This window comes from Fistularia commersonii, unplaced genomic scaffold (assembly GCF_037954325.1).
Source record: "Fistularia commersonii isolate RoL2024-O1a breed Wild unplaced genomic scaffold, RoL_Fcom_v1.0 HiC_scaffold_155, whole genome shotgun sequence".
Taxonomy (NCBI): Eukaryota; Metazoa; Chordata; class Actinopteri; order Syngnathiformes; family Fistulariidae; genus Fistularia; species Fistularia commersonii.
This window is the reverse complement of record NW_028234112.1, coordinates 1-12,500: the sequence shown is the minus strand read 5'-3', so window position 1 is coordinate 12,500 and position 12,500 is coordinate 1.

Sequence of the window (12,500 nt, the reverse complement as noted above, 5' to 3'; positions counted from 1 at the left end):
AAGAAATTAAAAGGAAATAATTAAATAAATAGATAGACCAATGAAATTAAAACCGAAAAAAAAAAATGCAAGGGGAATACGACATGTAATTAAGTTGGCGATTCACAAGGAATCTCAGACATCAAACTGTATATTTTTTGTTGTTTATATATAAACATATATAAACAAACATATATTGTTTGTTGTTTATTTTTGGGATATATTGAGGAATATTTAATGGAAAGGAGTCACAATCGCTTTTTGACAATGTCGAAGTGTATAGGTGGCTATAGAATTTAAAGTTTTCATTGGAAATGATAGCCTCATCTGTAATTTCCTTGTTGTTAAGACGGGCTTCCGCTTTGCTCCGCTCCTCCTCTCCTCCGCTCTTCCGCTCCGGGCCCTGGAACTCCCGATCCGCGGGACTTCGGTGAATTCCGGGCCAGTTTTTTTGCTCTTCTGCTCTCCTCCCCTCCTCCGCTTCTTCGCTCCCCCGCTTTGGACCCTGGAACTCTTGAACAGGGCCGGGCTTCTGCCCTCCGCCTCTCCTCTGCTCATCCGCTCCAGGCCCTGGCACTCCCTGTGATCCAGTCATTCGCATGTGCGTGCCCGGAGGTCCGGGAGCTCCACTCAAACGTCCGGGGGGGGTAAGGGTAAGGGGTCCTGTCCCTCTCCCCCCCTCCTCGCCGCCTCTGAGAAGAGAAACATCTCCTCCACTCCTCCGCTCCTCCGCTGCGGAACCAGGTATTACCGATCCGCCGGACTCAGGCGAATTGCAGAAAGGGGTTTTGCCGTCCTCCGCTCCTCCGCTCCTCCGTTTCGGGCCCTGGAACTCCCGAACCGCTGGACACAAGCGAATCACGGTCCGGGCTTCTGCTCTCCTCCGCTCCTCACCTCATCCGCTCCAGGCCCTGGTACTCCGTGTCCGCGGGAACCCCCCCCAACCCACAAAAACAAACTCTCACACACACACAAACACACGCACACACACACACACACACACACACACAAACACACAAACACACACAGACACACCTGAACTCATCATAGCTGTGCTAATAGCATTGGCCGAAACGTTTCCACAACCAAACCAACATTAGCTCATCCACTCATTCACATATGTGTGTGCCCAGAGGTCCGGGAGCTCCAGTCATAACTCCGGGTGATCTATGTCCGGAGAAGGCTCACATTAGCCGCTCTAAGGGGTCCTGCTGCCCCCCAGCTTCCCGGCCTTTGAGAAGAGACACATAACTCCGCTCTTCCGCTTCTCCGCTATGGGCCCTGGTACTCCCGATCCTCCGAACTCAGGTGAATTGCGTGACGTGCTTCTGCTCTACTATAAGCCCCTACACACTTCGAACACGGCTGTTATCACCCTGTTACTGCATTTCAATGACACCCATTTGCTTTCGATCTCAGTGTCTGCCACCGTACGGAAAAAGCGGGGGGGTGGGGGGTGGGGGGGCATAAGCGCATTCGTGCTGTAAGTAATCAGAAGTTAATAGTGTTAACGGTTTGCGAGAAATTTTTAATGCTAGACAAAAAAAGAAAATTAAAAGGATATAATTAAATAAATAGATAGAAAAATAAAATTAAAAACGAAAAAAAAAAAATTGTGAGGGGAATATAACATGTAATTAAGTTGGCGGTTCACAGGGAATCTCAGACATCAAACTGTTTTTAATTGAACATAAATAGTACACCCAAATATACAAATGTACAAATAAACATAGCAAGGTAGAACTGAATGTCAATGAAACAACCAGGCATGAGGAAGCAACGGACATGAGGACATTTGTTCTGTATGTAATGAGAAGTTAATAGTGTTACAGGTTTGTGAGAAATTTACAGTGCTAGACAAAAAACGAAATTAAAAGGAAATAATTAGATAAATAGATAGACAAATGAAATTAAAACCAAAAAAAAAAAATGCAAGGGGAATACGACATGTAATTAAGTTGGCGATTCACAAGGAATCTCAGACATCAAACTGTATATTTTTTGTTGTTTATATATAAACATATATAAACAAACATATATTGTTTGTTGTTTATTTTTGGGATATATTGAGGAATATTTAATGGAAAGGAGTCACAATCGCTTTTTGACAATGTCGAAGTGTATACGTGGCTATAGAATTTAAAGTTTTCATTAGAAATTATAGCCTCATCTGTAATTTCCTTGTTGTTAAGACGGGCTTAGCTTTGCTCCGCTCCTCCTCTCCTCCGCTCCTCCGCTCTTCCGCTCCGGGCCCTGGAACTCCCGATCCGCGGGACTTCGGTGAATTCCGGGCCAGTTTTTTGCTCTTCTGCTCTCCTCCCCTCCTCCGCTTCTTCGCTCCCCCGCTTTGGACCCTGGAACTCTTGAACAGGGCCGGGCTTCTGCCCTCCGCCTCTCCTCTGCTCATCCGCTCCAGGCCCTGGCACTCCCTGTGATCCAGTCATTCGCATGTGCGTGCCCGGAGGTCCGGGAGCTCCACTCAAACGTCCGGGGGGGATAAGGGTAAGGGGTCCTGCCCCCCCCCCCTCGCCGCCTCTGAGAAGAGAAACATCTCCTCCACTCCTCCGCTCATCCGCTGCGGAACCAGGTACTACCGATCCGCCGGACTCAGGCGAATTGCAGAAAGGGGTTTTGCTGTCCTCCGCTCCTCCGCTCCTCCGCTCCTCCGCTCCTCCGCTCCTCCGTTTCGGGCCCTGGAACTCCCGAACCGCTGGACACAAGCGAATCACGGTCCGGGCTTCTGCTCTCCTCCGCTCCTCACCTCATCCGCTCCAGGCCCTGGTACTCCGTGTCCGCGGGAACCCCCCCCAACCCACAAAAACAAACTCTCACACACACACAAACACACGCACACACACACACACACACACACACACACACAAACACACAAACACACACAGACACACCTGAACTCATCATCGCTGTGCTGATAGCATTGGCCGAAACGTATCCACAACCAAACCAACATTAGCTCATCCAGTCATTCACATATGTGTGTGCCCAGAGGTCCGGGAGCTCCAGTCATAACTCCGGGTGATCTCTGTCCGGAGTAGGCTCACCTTAGCCGGTCTAAGGGGTCCTGCTGCCCCCCAGCTTCCCCGCCTTTGAGAAGAGACACATAACTCCGCTCTTCCGCTTCTCCGCTATGGGCCCTGGTACTCCCGATCCTCCGAACTCAGGTGAATTGCGTGACGTGCTTCTGCTCTCCTATAAGCCCCTACACACTTCGAACACGGCTGTTATCACCCTGTTACTGCATTTCAATGACACCCATTTGCTTTCGATCTCAGTGTCTGCCTCCGTACGGAAAAAGCGGGATGGGTGGGGGGGCATAAGCGCATTCGTGCTGTAAGTAATCAGAAGTTAATAGTGTTAACGGTTTGCGAGAAATTTTTAATGCTAGACAAAAAAAGAAAATTAGAAGGATATAATTAAATAAATAGATAGAAAAATAAAATTAAAAACGAAAAAAAAAAATTGTGAGGGGAATATAACATGTAATTAAGTTGGCGGTTCACAAGGAATCTCAGACATCAAACTGTTTTTAATTGAACATAAATAGTACACCCAAATATACAAATGTACAAATAAACATAGCAAGGTAGAACTGAATGTCAATGAAACAACCAGGGATGAGGAAGCAACGGACATCAGGACATTTGTTCTGTATGTAATGAGAAGTTAATAGTGTTACAGGTTTGTGAGAAATTTACAGTGCGAGACAAAAAAAGAAATTAAAAGGAAGTAATTAAATCAATAGATAGACAAATAAGAAATTAAAACGAAAAAAAAAAAAAAAAATTGCAAGGGGAATGTAACATGTAATCAAGTTGTTTTTTTTGTTTTTTTTTTTTTTTTTACCAAAAAAAAAAGGAACCTCGGACATGGGTAACTATATTTTTTTGTTTTCGGATTTTTCCATAAGTTTTAAGGATTTTTTTTTTTTTTTTTTTATATTTCAAAATCGTTTATGAAGACATTAAAATTTGGGGAGCATTTTTGCATTCTGTTCTTGTGAATGAAGAACTTGGCCAGGCCTAAAAGAACATTGACACAGAGTTCATCTGTTATGTTGCTTATAAGTAAACAGAATGTTATATCATCTTTTGAGAAGGAAACTGGTGACGATGGAATGAGAAGGAGAAAAAATATATGGTCAGTGGTTTCAATGTTGTCTTCACAAAATGTACAAATATTATCTTCAAAATTAAAGCGTACCCTCGATAATTCCTTAGATGGGTAGATGTCAGTCATAATTTTGAAGTGGGTCTCTTTTGCCTTGGGGGTATGGGTAGAGTCAGATACATAGTTCGCAGCGTGGCAATCGATTCCTCATCAAATTTATTTAAAATATCCTTTTTTTTTTTTTTGACGTCCAGGGAATAAGTTTCCTGTGAAACATTTCCTAATAAAGGAGTTGCCGCGCTTTCTGTCCACAATTGAGATTCCCTGGAGTGATAGTCGGGGTAACTGTGGTTGTACGGTTCGGTGCGTCATTATATTTTTGGTCAGGAATACAAATTGTCGAGGCAGTGCGTTTCGTAACTTTAGCAACTCTAATATGGGAGGCTTGAATCTGTGTGTAGTACAGAACTGCTCATTGTCCAGAGGACTGCCAGTGTCATCCATCAAGTCAATTATCGACCATATACCTTTCTCAAAGCATTCCTTGTAAAACAGAGGTTTGTTGCCATGCAGTACATATCGATTGTTCCAAACTATTATACTGTGTGGTGAGAAATTGTGTACGTATATCATTTTCCAGTATAATAATATTTGTTTATGGAACTCTGAACATTTGACAGGAATCTTGTTGATATCCAAGTCAGAGATAAGCAGAAGACTCAGGCCGCCGACTTTGTTGAATAAGTAGTTTGGAGTACAATACCAGAAAGAACGATGAGGTTTGATCCAGGATTTCAACCAGTTCACCTTCAATGTCCCATTCAAGCAGTCCGACTCTATCACTTTCAGCCCTCCTTCACTTGTTTCTTTCACCATATGTGATTTTTCTTAGATGGTGTGGTCTGTTCCTCCAGATAAAGTTGAAATTGATTTGGTTAACAGATTTTACGAGTTGATTTGGAGCAGCATTGGAATACGCTGGGTATATACATCTGGATAAACACATCCATTTTAGTCAAATATATCCGGCCTAATATTGATAAATCTCTCTGGAGCCATATATTAGAATTAAGCTTTACTTTGATTCAGTTTAGATTCAATGTTCCTGGATTGATTTAACGTTTGGTCCTTGGATAGGAAAATGCTCAAGTATTTTATTTCTGATTTCATAGAAACATCGCTGATTTCCTTTAGTGGCGAGTCATGCAGCGCAAGAAGTTTGCATTTCTTTAAGTTTAATGACAATCCTGAAGCCTTGGAGAATGTTTTGGTTTTTTTCAGCACTTATTGGGACTTGATGTTCATTTTTCAAAACTAAGGTTGTGTCATCTGCCAGCAGGCTAATAACAATTTCTGTCCCCAACATTACTTCTGTCCCACACGTATACACACACACACACACACACACACACACACACACACACCTTAATTCCACTCTTTTATATACGCATGTCTGGAGTTCCGGGAGCTCGTTCTCAACGTTCTGGGGATAATCATAGCTGTGCTGATAGCATTGGCCGAAACGTATCCACAACCAAACCAACATTAGCTCATCCACTCATTCATATATGTGTGTGCCCAGAGGTCCGGGAGCTCCAGTCATAACTCCGGGTGATATCTGTCCGGAGTAGGCTCACATTAGCCGGTCTAAGGGGTCCTGCTGCCCCCCAGCTTCCCCGCCTTTGAGAAGAGACACATAACTCCGCTCTTCCGCTTCTCCGCTATGGGCCCTGGTACTCCCGATCCTCCGAACTCAGGTGAATTGCGTGACGTGCTTCTGCTCTACTATAAGCCCCTACACACTTCGAACACGGCTGTTATCACCCTGTTACTGCATTTCAATGACACCCATTTGCTTTCGATCTCAGTGTCTGCCTCCGTACGGAAAAAGCGGGATGGGTGGGGGGGCATAAGCGCATTCGTGGTGTAAGTAATCAGAAGTTAATAGTGTTAACGGTTTGCGAGAAATTTTTAATGCTAGACAAAAAAAGAAAATTAAAAGGATATAATTAAATAAATAGATAGAAAAATAAAATTAAAAACGAAAAAAAAAAATTGTGAGGGGAATATAACATGTAATTAAGTTGGCGGTTCACAAGGAATCTCAGACATCAAACTGTTTTTAATTGAACATAAATAGTACACCCAAATATACAAATGTACAAATAAACATAGCAAGGTAGAACTGAATGTCAATGAAACAACCAGGGATGAGGAAGCAACGGACATCAGGACATTTGTTCTGTATGTAATGAGAAGTTAATAGTGTTACAGGTTTGTGAGAAATTTACAGTGCGAGACAAAAAAAGAAATTAAAAGGAAGTAATTAAATCAATAGATAGACAAATAAGAAATTAAAACGAAAAAAAAAAAAAAAAATTGCAAGGGGAATGTAACATGTAATCAAGTTGTTTTTTTTTTTTTGTTTTTTTTTTTTTACCAAAAAAAAAAGGAACCTCGGACATGGGTAACTATATTTTTTAGTTTTTGGATTTTTCCATAAGTTTTAAGGATTTTTTTTTTTTTTTTTTTATATTTCAAAATCGTTTATGAAGACATTAAAATTTGGGGAGCATTTTTGCATTCTGTTCTTGTGAATGAAGAACTTGGCCAGGCATAAAAGAACATTGACACAGAGTTCATCTGTTATGTTGCTTATAAGTAAACAGAATGTTATATCATCTTTTGAGAAGGAAACTGGTGACGATGGAATGAGAAGGAGAAAAAATATATGGTCAGTGGTTTCAATGTTGTCTTCACAAAATGTACAAATATTATCTTCAAAATTAAAGCGTACCCTCGATAATTCCTTAGATGGGTAGATGTCAGTCATAATTTTGAAGTGGGTCTCTTTTGCCTTGGGGGTATGGGTAGAGTCAGATACATAGTTCGCAGCGTGGCAATCGATTCCTCATCAAATTTATTTAAAATATCCTTTTTTTTTTTTTTGACGTCCAGGGAATAAGTTTCCTGTGAAACATTTCCTAATAAAGGAGTTGCCGCGCTTTCTGTCCACAATTGAGATTCCCTGGAGTGATAGTCGGGGTAACTGTGGTTGTACGGTTCGGTGCGTCATTATATTTTTGGTCAGGAATACAAATTGTCGAGGCAGTGCGTTTCGTAACTTTAGCAACTCTAATATGGGAGGCTTGAATCTGTGTGTAGTACAGAACTGCTCATTGTCCAGAGGACTGCCAGTGTCATCCATCAAGTCAATTATCGACCATATACCTTTCTCAAAGCATTCCTTGTAAAACAGAGGTTTGTTGCCATGCAGTACATATCGATTGTTCCAAACTATTATACTGTGTGGTGAGAAATTGTGTACGTATATCATTTTCCAGTATAATAATATTTGTTTATGGAACTCTGAACATTTGACAGGAATCTTGTTGATATCCAAGTCAGAGATAAGCAGAAGACTCAGGCCGCCGACTTTGTTGAATAAGTAGTTTGGAGTACAATACCAGAAAGAACGATGAGGTTTGATCCAGGATTTCAACCAGTTCACCTTCAATGTCCCATTCAAGCAGTCCGACTCTATCACTTTCAGCCCTCCTTCACTTGTTTCTTTCACCATATGTGATTTTTCTTAGATGGTGTGGTCTGTTCCTCCAGATAAAGTTGAAATTGATTTGGTTAACAGATTTTACGAGTTGATTTGGAGCAGCATTGGAATACGCTGGGTATATACATCTGGATAAACACATCCATTTTAGTCAAATATATCCGGCCTAATATTGATAAATCTCTCTGGAGCCATATATTAGAATTAAGCTTTACTTTGATTCAGTTTAGATTCAATGTTCCTGGATTGATTTAACGTTTGGTCCTTGGATAGGAAAATGCTCAAGTATTTTATTTCTGATTTCATAGAAACATCGCTGATTTCCTTTAGTGGCGAGTCATGCAGCGCAAGAAGTTTGCATTTCTTTAAGTTTAATGACAATCCTGAAGCCTTGGAGAATGTTTTGGTTTTTTTCAGCACTTATTGGGACTTGATGTTCATTTTTCAAAACTAAGGTTGTGTCATCTGCCAGCAGGCTAATAACAATTTCTGTCCCCAACATTACTTCTGTCCCACACGTATACACACACACACACACACACACACACACACACACACACCTTAATTCCACTCTTTTATATACGCATGTCTGGAGTTCCGGGAGCTCGTTCTCAACGTTCTGGGGATAATCATAGCTGTGCTGATAGCATTGGCCGAAACGTATCCACAACCAAACCAACATTAGCTCATCCACTCATTCATATATGTGTGTGCCCAGAGGTCCGGGAGCTCCAGTCATAACTCCGGGTGATATCTGTCCGGAGTAGGCTCACATTAGCCGGTCTAAGGGGTCCTGCTGCCCCCCAGCTTCCCCGCCTTTGAGAAGAGACACATAACTCCGCTCTTCCGCTTCTCCGCTATGGGCCCTGGTACTCCCGATCCTCCGAACTCAGGTGAATTGCGTGACGTGCTTCTGCTCTACTATAAGCCCCTACACACTTCGAACACGGCTGTTATCACCCTGTTACTGCATTTCAATGACACCCATTTGCTTTCGATCTCAGTGTCTGCCTCCGTACGGAAAAAGCGGGATGGGTGGGGGGGCATAAGCGCATTCGTGCTGTAAGTAATCAGAAGTTAATAGTGTTAACGGTTTGCGAGAAATTTTTAATGCTAGACAAAAAAAGAAAATTAAAAGGATATAATTAAATAAATAGATAGAAAAATAAAATTAAAAACGAAAAAAAAAAATTGTGAGGGGAATATAACATGTAATTAAGTTGGCGGTTCACAAGGAATCTCAGACATCAAACTGTTTTTAATTGAACATAAATAGTACACCCAAATATACAGATGTACAAATAAACATAGCAAGGTAGAACTGAATGTCAATGAAACAACCAGGGATGAGGAAGCAACGGACATCAGGACATTTGTTCTGTATGTAATGAGAAGTTAATAGTGTTACAGGTTTGTGAGAAATTTACAGTGCGAGACAAAAAAAGAAATTAAAAGGAAGTAATTAAATCAATAGATAGACAAATAAGAAATTAAAACGAAAAAAAAAAAAAAAAATTGCAAGGGGAATGTAACATGTAATCAAGTTGTTTTTTTTTTTTTGTTTTTTTTTTTTACCAAAAAAAAAAGGAACCTCGGACATGGGTAACTATATTTTTTAGTTTTTGGATTTTTCCATAAGTTTTAAGGATTTTTTTTTTTTTTTTTTATATTTCAAAATCGTTTATGAAGACATTAAAATTTGGGGAGCATTTTTGCATTCTGTTCTTGTGAATGAAGAACTTGGCCAGGCCTAAAAGAACATTGACACAGAGTTCATCTGTTATGTTGCTTATAAGTAAACAGAATGTTATATCATCTTTTGAGAAGGAAACTGGTGACGATGGAATGAGAAGGAGAAAAAATATATGGTCAGTGGTTTCAATGTTGTCTTCACAAAATGTACAAATATTATCTTCAAAATTAAAGCGTACCCTCGATAATTCCTTAGATGGGTAGATGTCAGTCATAATTTTGAAGTGGGTCTCTTTTGCCTTGGGGGTATGGGTAGAGTCAGATACATGGTTCGCAGCGTGGCAATCGATTCCTCATCAAATTTATTTAAAATATCCTTTTTTTTTTTTTTGACGTCCAGGGAATAAGTTTCCTGTGAAACATTTCCTAATAAAGGAGTTGCCGCGCTTTCTGTCCACAATTGAGATTCCCTGGAGTGATAGTCGGGGTAACTGTGGTTGTACGGTTCGGTGCGTCATTATATTTTTGGTCAGGAATACAAATTGTCGAGGCAGTGCGTTTCGTAACTTTAGCAACTCTAATATGGGAGGCTTGAATCTGTGTGTAGTACAGAACTGCTCATTGTCCAGAGGACTGCCAGTGTCATCCATCAAGTCAATTATCGACCATATACCTTTCTCAAAGCATTCCTTGTAAAACAGAGGTTTGTTGCCATGCAGTACATATCGATTGTTCCAAACTATTATACTGTGTGGTGAGAAATTGTGTACGTATATCATTTTCCAGTATAATAATATTTGTTTATGGAACTCTGAACATTTGACAGGAATCTTGTTGATATCCAAGTCAGAGATAAGCAGAAGACTCAGGCCGCCGACTTTGTTGAATAAGTAGTTTGGAGTACAATACCAGAAAGAACGATGAGGTTTGATCCAGGATTTCAACCAGTTCACCTTCAATGTCCCATTCAAGCAGTCCGACTCTATCACTTTCAGCCCTCCTTCACTTGTTTCTTTCACCATATGTGATTTTTCTTAGATGGTGTGGTCTGTTCCTCCAGATAAAGTTGAAATTGATTTGGTTAACAGATTTTACGAGTTGATTTGGAGCAGCATTGGAATACGCTGGGTATATACATCTGGATAAACACATCCATTTTAGTCAAATATATCCGGCCTAATATTGATAAATCTCTCTGGAGCCATATATTAGAATTAAGCTTTACTTTGATTCAGTTTAGATTCAATGTTCCTGGATTGATTTAACGTTTGGTCCTTGGATAGGAAAATGCTCAAGTATTTTATTTCTGATTTCATAGAAACATCGCTGATTTCCTTTAGTGGCGAGTCATGCAGCGCAAGAAGTTTGCATTTCTTTAAGTTTAATGACAATCCTGAAGCCTTGGAGAATGTTTTGGTTTTTTTCAGCACTTATTGGGACTTGATGTTCATTTTTCAAAACTAAGGTTGTGTCATCTGCCAGCAGGCTAATAACAATTTCTGTCCCCAACATTACTTCTGTCCCACACGTATACACACACACACACACACACACACACACACACACACACCTTAATTCCACTCTTTTATATACGCATGTCTGGAGTTCCGGGAGCTCGTTCTCAACGTTCTGGGGATAATCATAGCTGTGCTGATAGCATTGGCCGAAACGTATCCACAACCAAACCAACATTAGCTCATCCACTCATTCATATATGTGTGTGCCCAGAGGTCCGGGAGCTCCAGTCATAACTCCGGGTGATATCTGTCCGGAGTAGGCTCACATTAGCCGGTCTAAGGGGTCCTGCTGCCCCCCAGCTTCCCCGCCTTTGAGAAGAGACACATAACTCCGCTCTTCCGCTTCTCCGCTATGGGCCCTGGTACTCCCGATCCTCCGAACTCAGGTGAATTGCGTGACGTGCTTCTGCTCTACTATAAGCCCCTACACACTTCGAACACGGCTGTTATCACCCTGTTACTGCATTTCAATGACACCCATTTGCTTTCGATCTCAGTGTCTGCCTCCGTACGGAAAAAGCGGGATGGGTGGGGGGGCATAAGCGCATTCGTGCTGTAAGTAATCAGAAGTTAATAGTGTTAACGGTTTGCGAGAAATTTTTAATGCTAGACAAAAAAAGAAAATTAAAAGGATATAATTAAATAAATAGATAGAAAAATAAAATTAAAAACGAAAAAAAAAAATTGTGAGGGGAATATAACATGTAATTAAGTTGGCGGTTCACAAGGAATCTCAGACATCAAACTGTTTTTAATTGAACATAAATAGTACACCCAAATATACAAATGTACAAATAAACATAGCAAGGTAGAACTGAATGTCAATGAAACAACCAGGGATGAGGAAGCAACGGACATCAGGACATTTGTTCTGTATGTAATGAGAAGTTAATAGTGTTACAGGTTTGTGAGAAATTTACAGTGCGAGACAAAAAAAGACATTAAAAGGAAGTAATTAAATCAATAGATAGACAAATAAGAAATTAAAACGAAAAAAAAAAAAAAAAATTGCAAGGGGAATGTAACATGTAATCAAGTTGTTTTATTTTTTTTGTTTTTTTTTTTTTACCAAAAAAAAAAGGAACCTCGGACATGGGTAACTATATTTTTTAGTTTTTGGATTTTTCCATAAGTTTAAAGGATTTTTTTTTTTTTTTTTTTATATTTCAAAATCGTTTATGAAGACATTAAAATTTGGGGAGCATTTTTGCATTCTGTTCTTGTGAATGAAGAACTTGGCCAGGCCTAAAAGAACATTGACACAGAGTTCATCTGTTATGTTGCTTATAAGTAAACAGAATGTTATATCATCTTTTGAGAAGGAAACTGGTGACGATGGAATGAGAAGGAGAAAAAATATATGGTCAGTGGTTTCAATGTTGTCTTCACAAAATGTACAAATATTATCTTCAAAATTAAAGCGTACCCTCGATAATTCCTTAGATGGGTAGATGTCAGTCATAATTTTGAAGTGGGTCTCTTTTGCCTTGGGGGTATGGGTAGAGTCAGATACATGGTTCGCAGCGTGGCAATCGATTCCTCATCAAATTTATTTAAAATATCCTTTTTTTTTTTTTTGACGTCCAGGGAATAAGTTTCCTGTGAAACATTTCCTAATA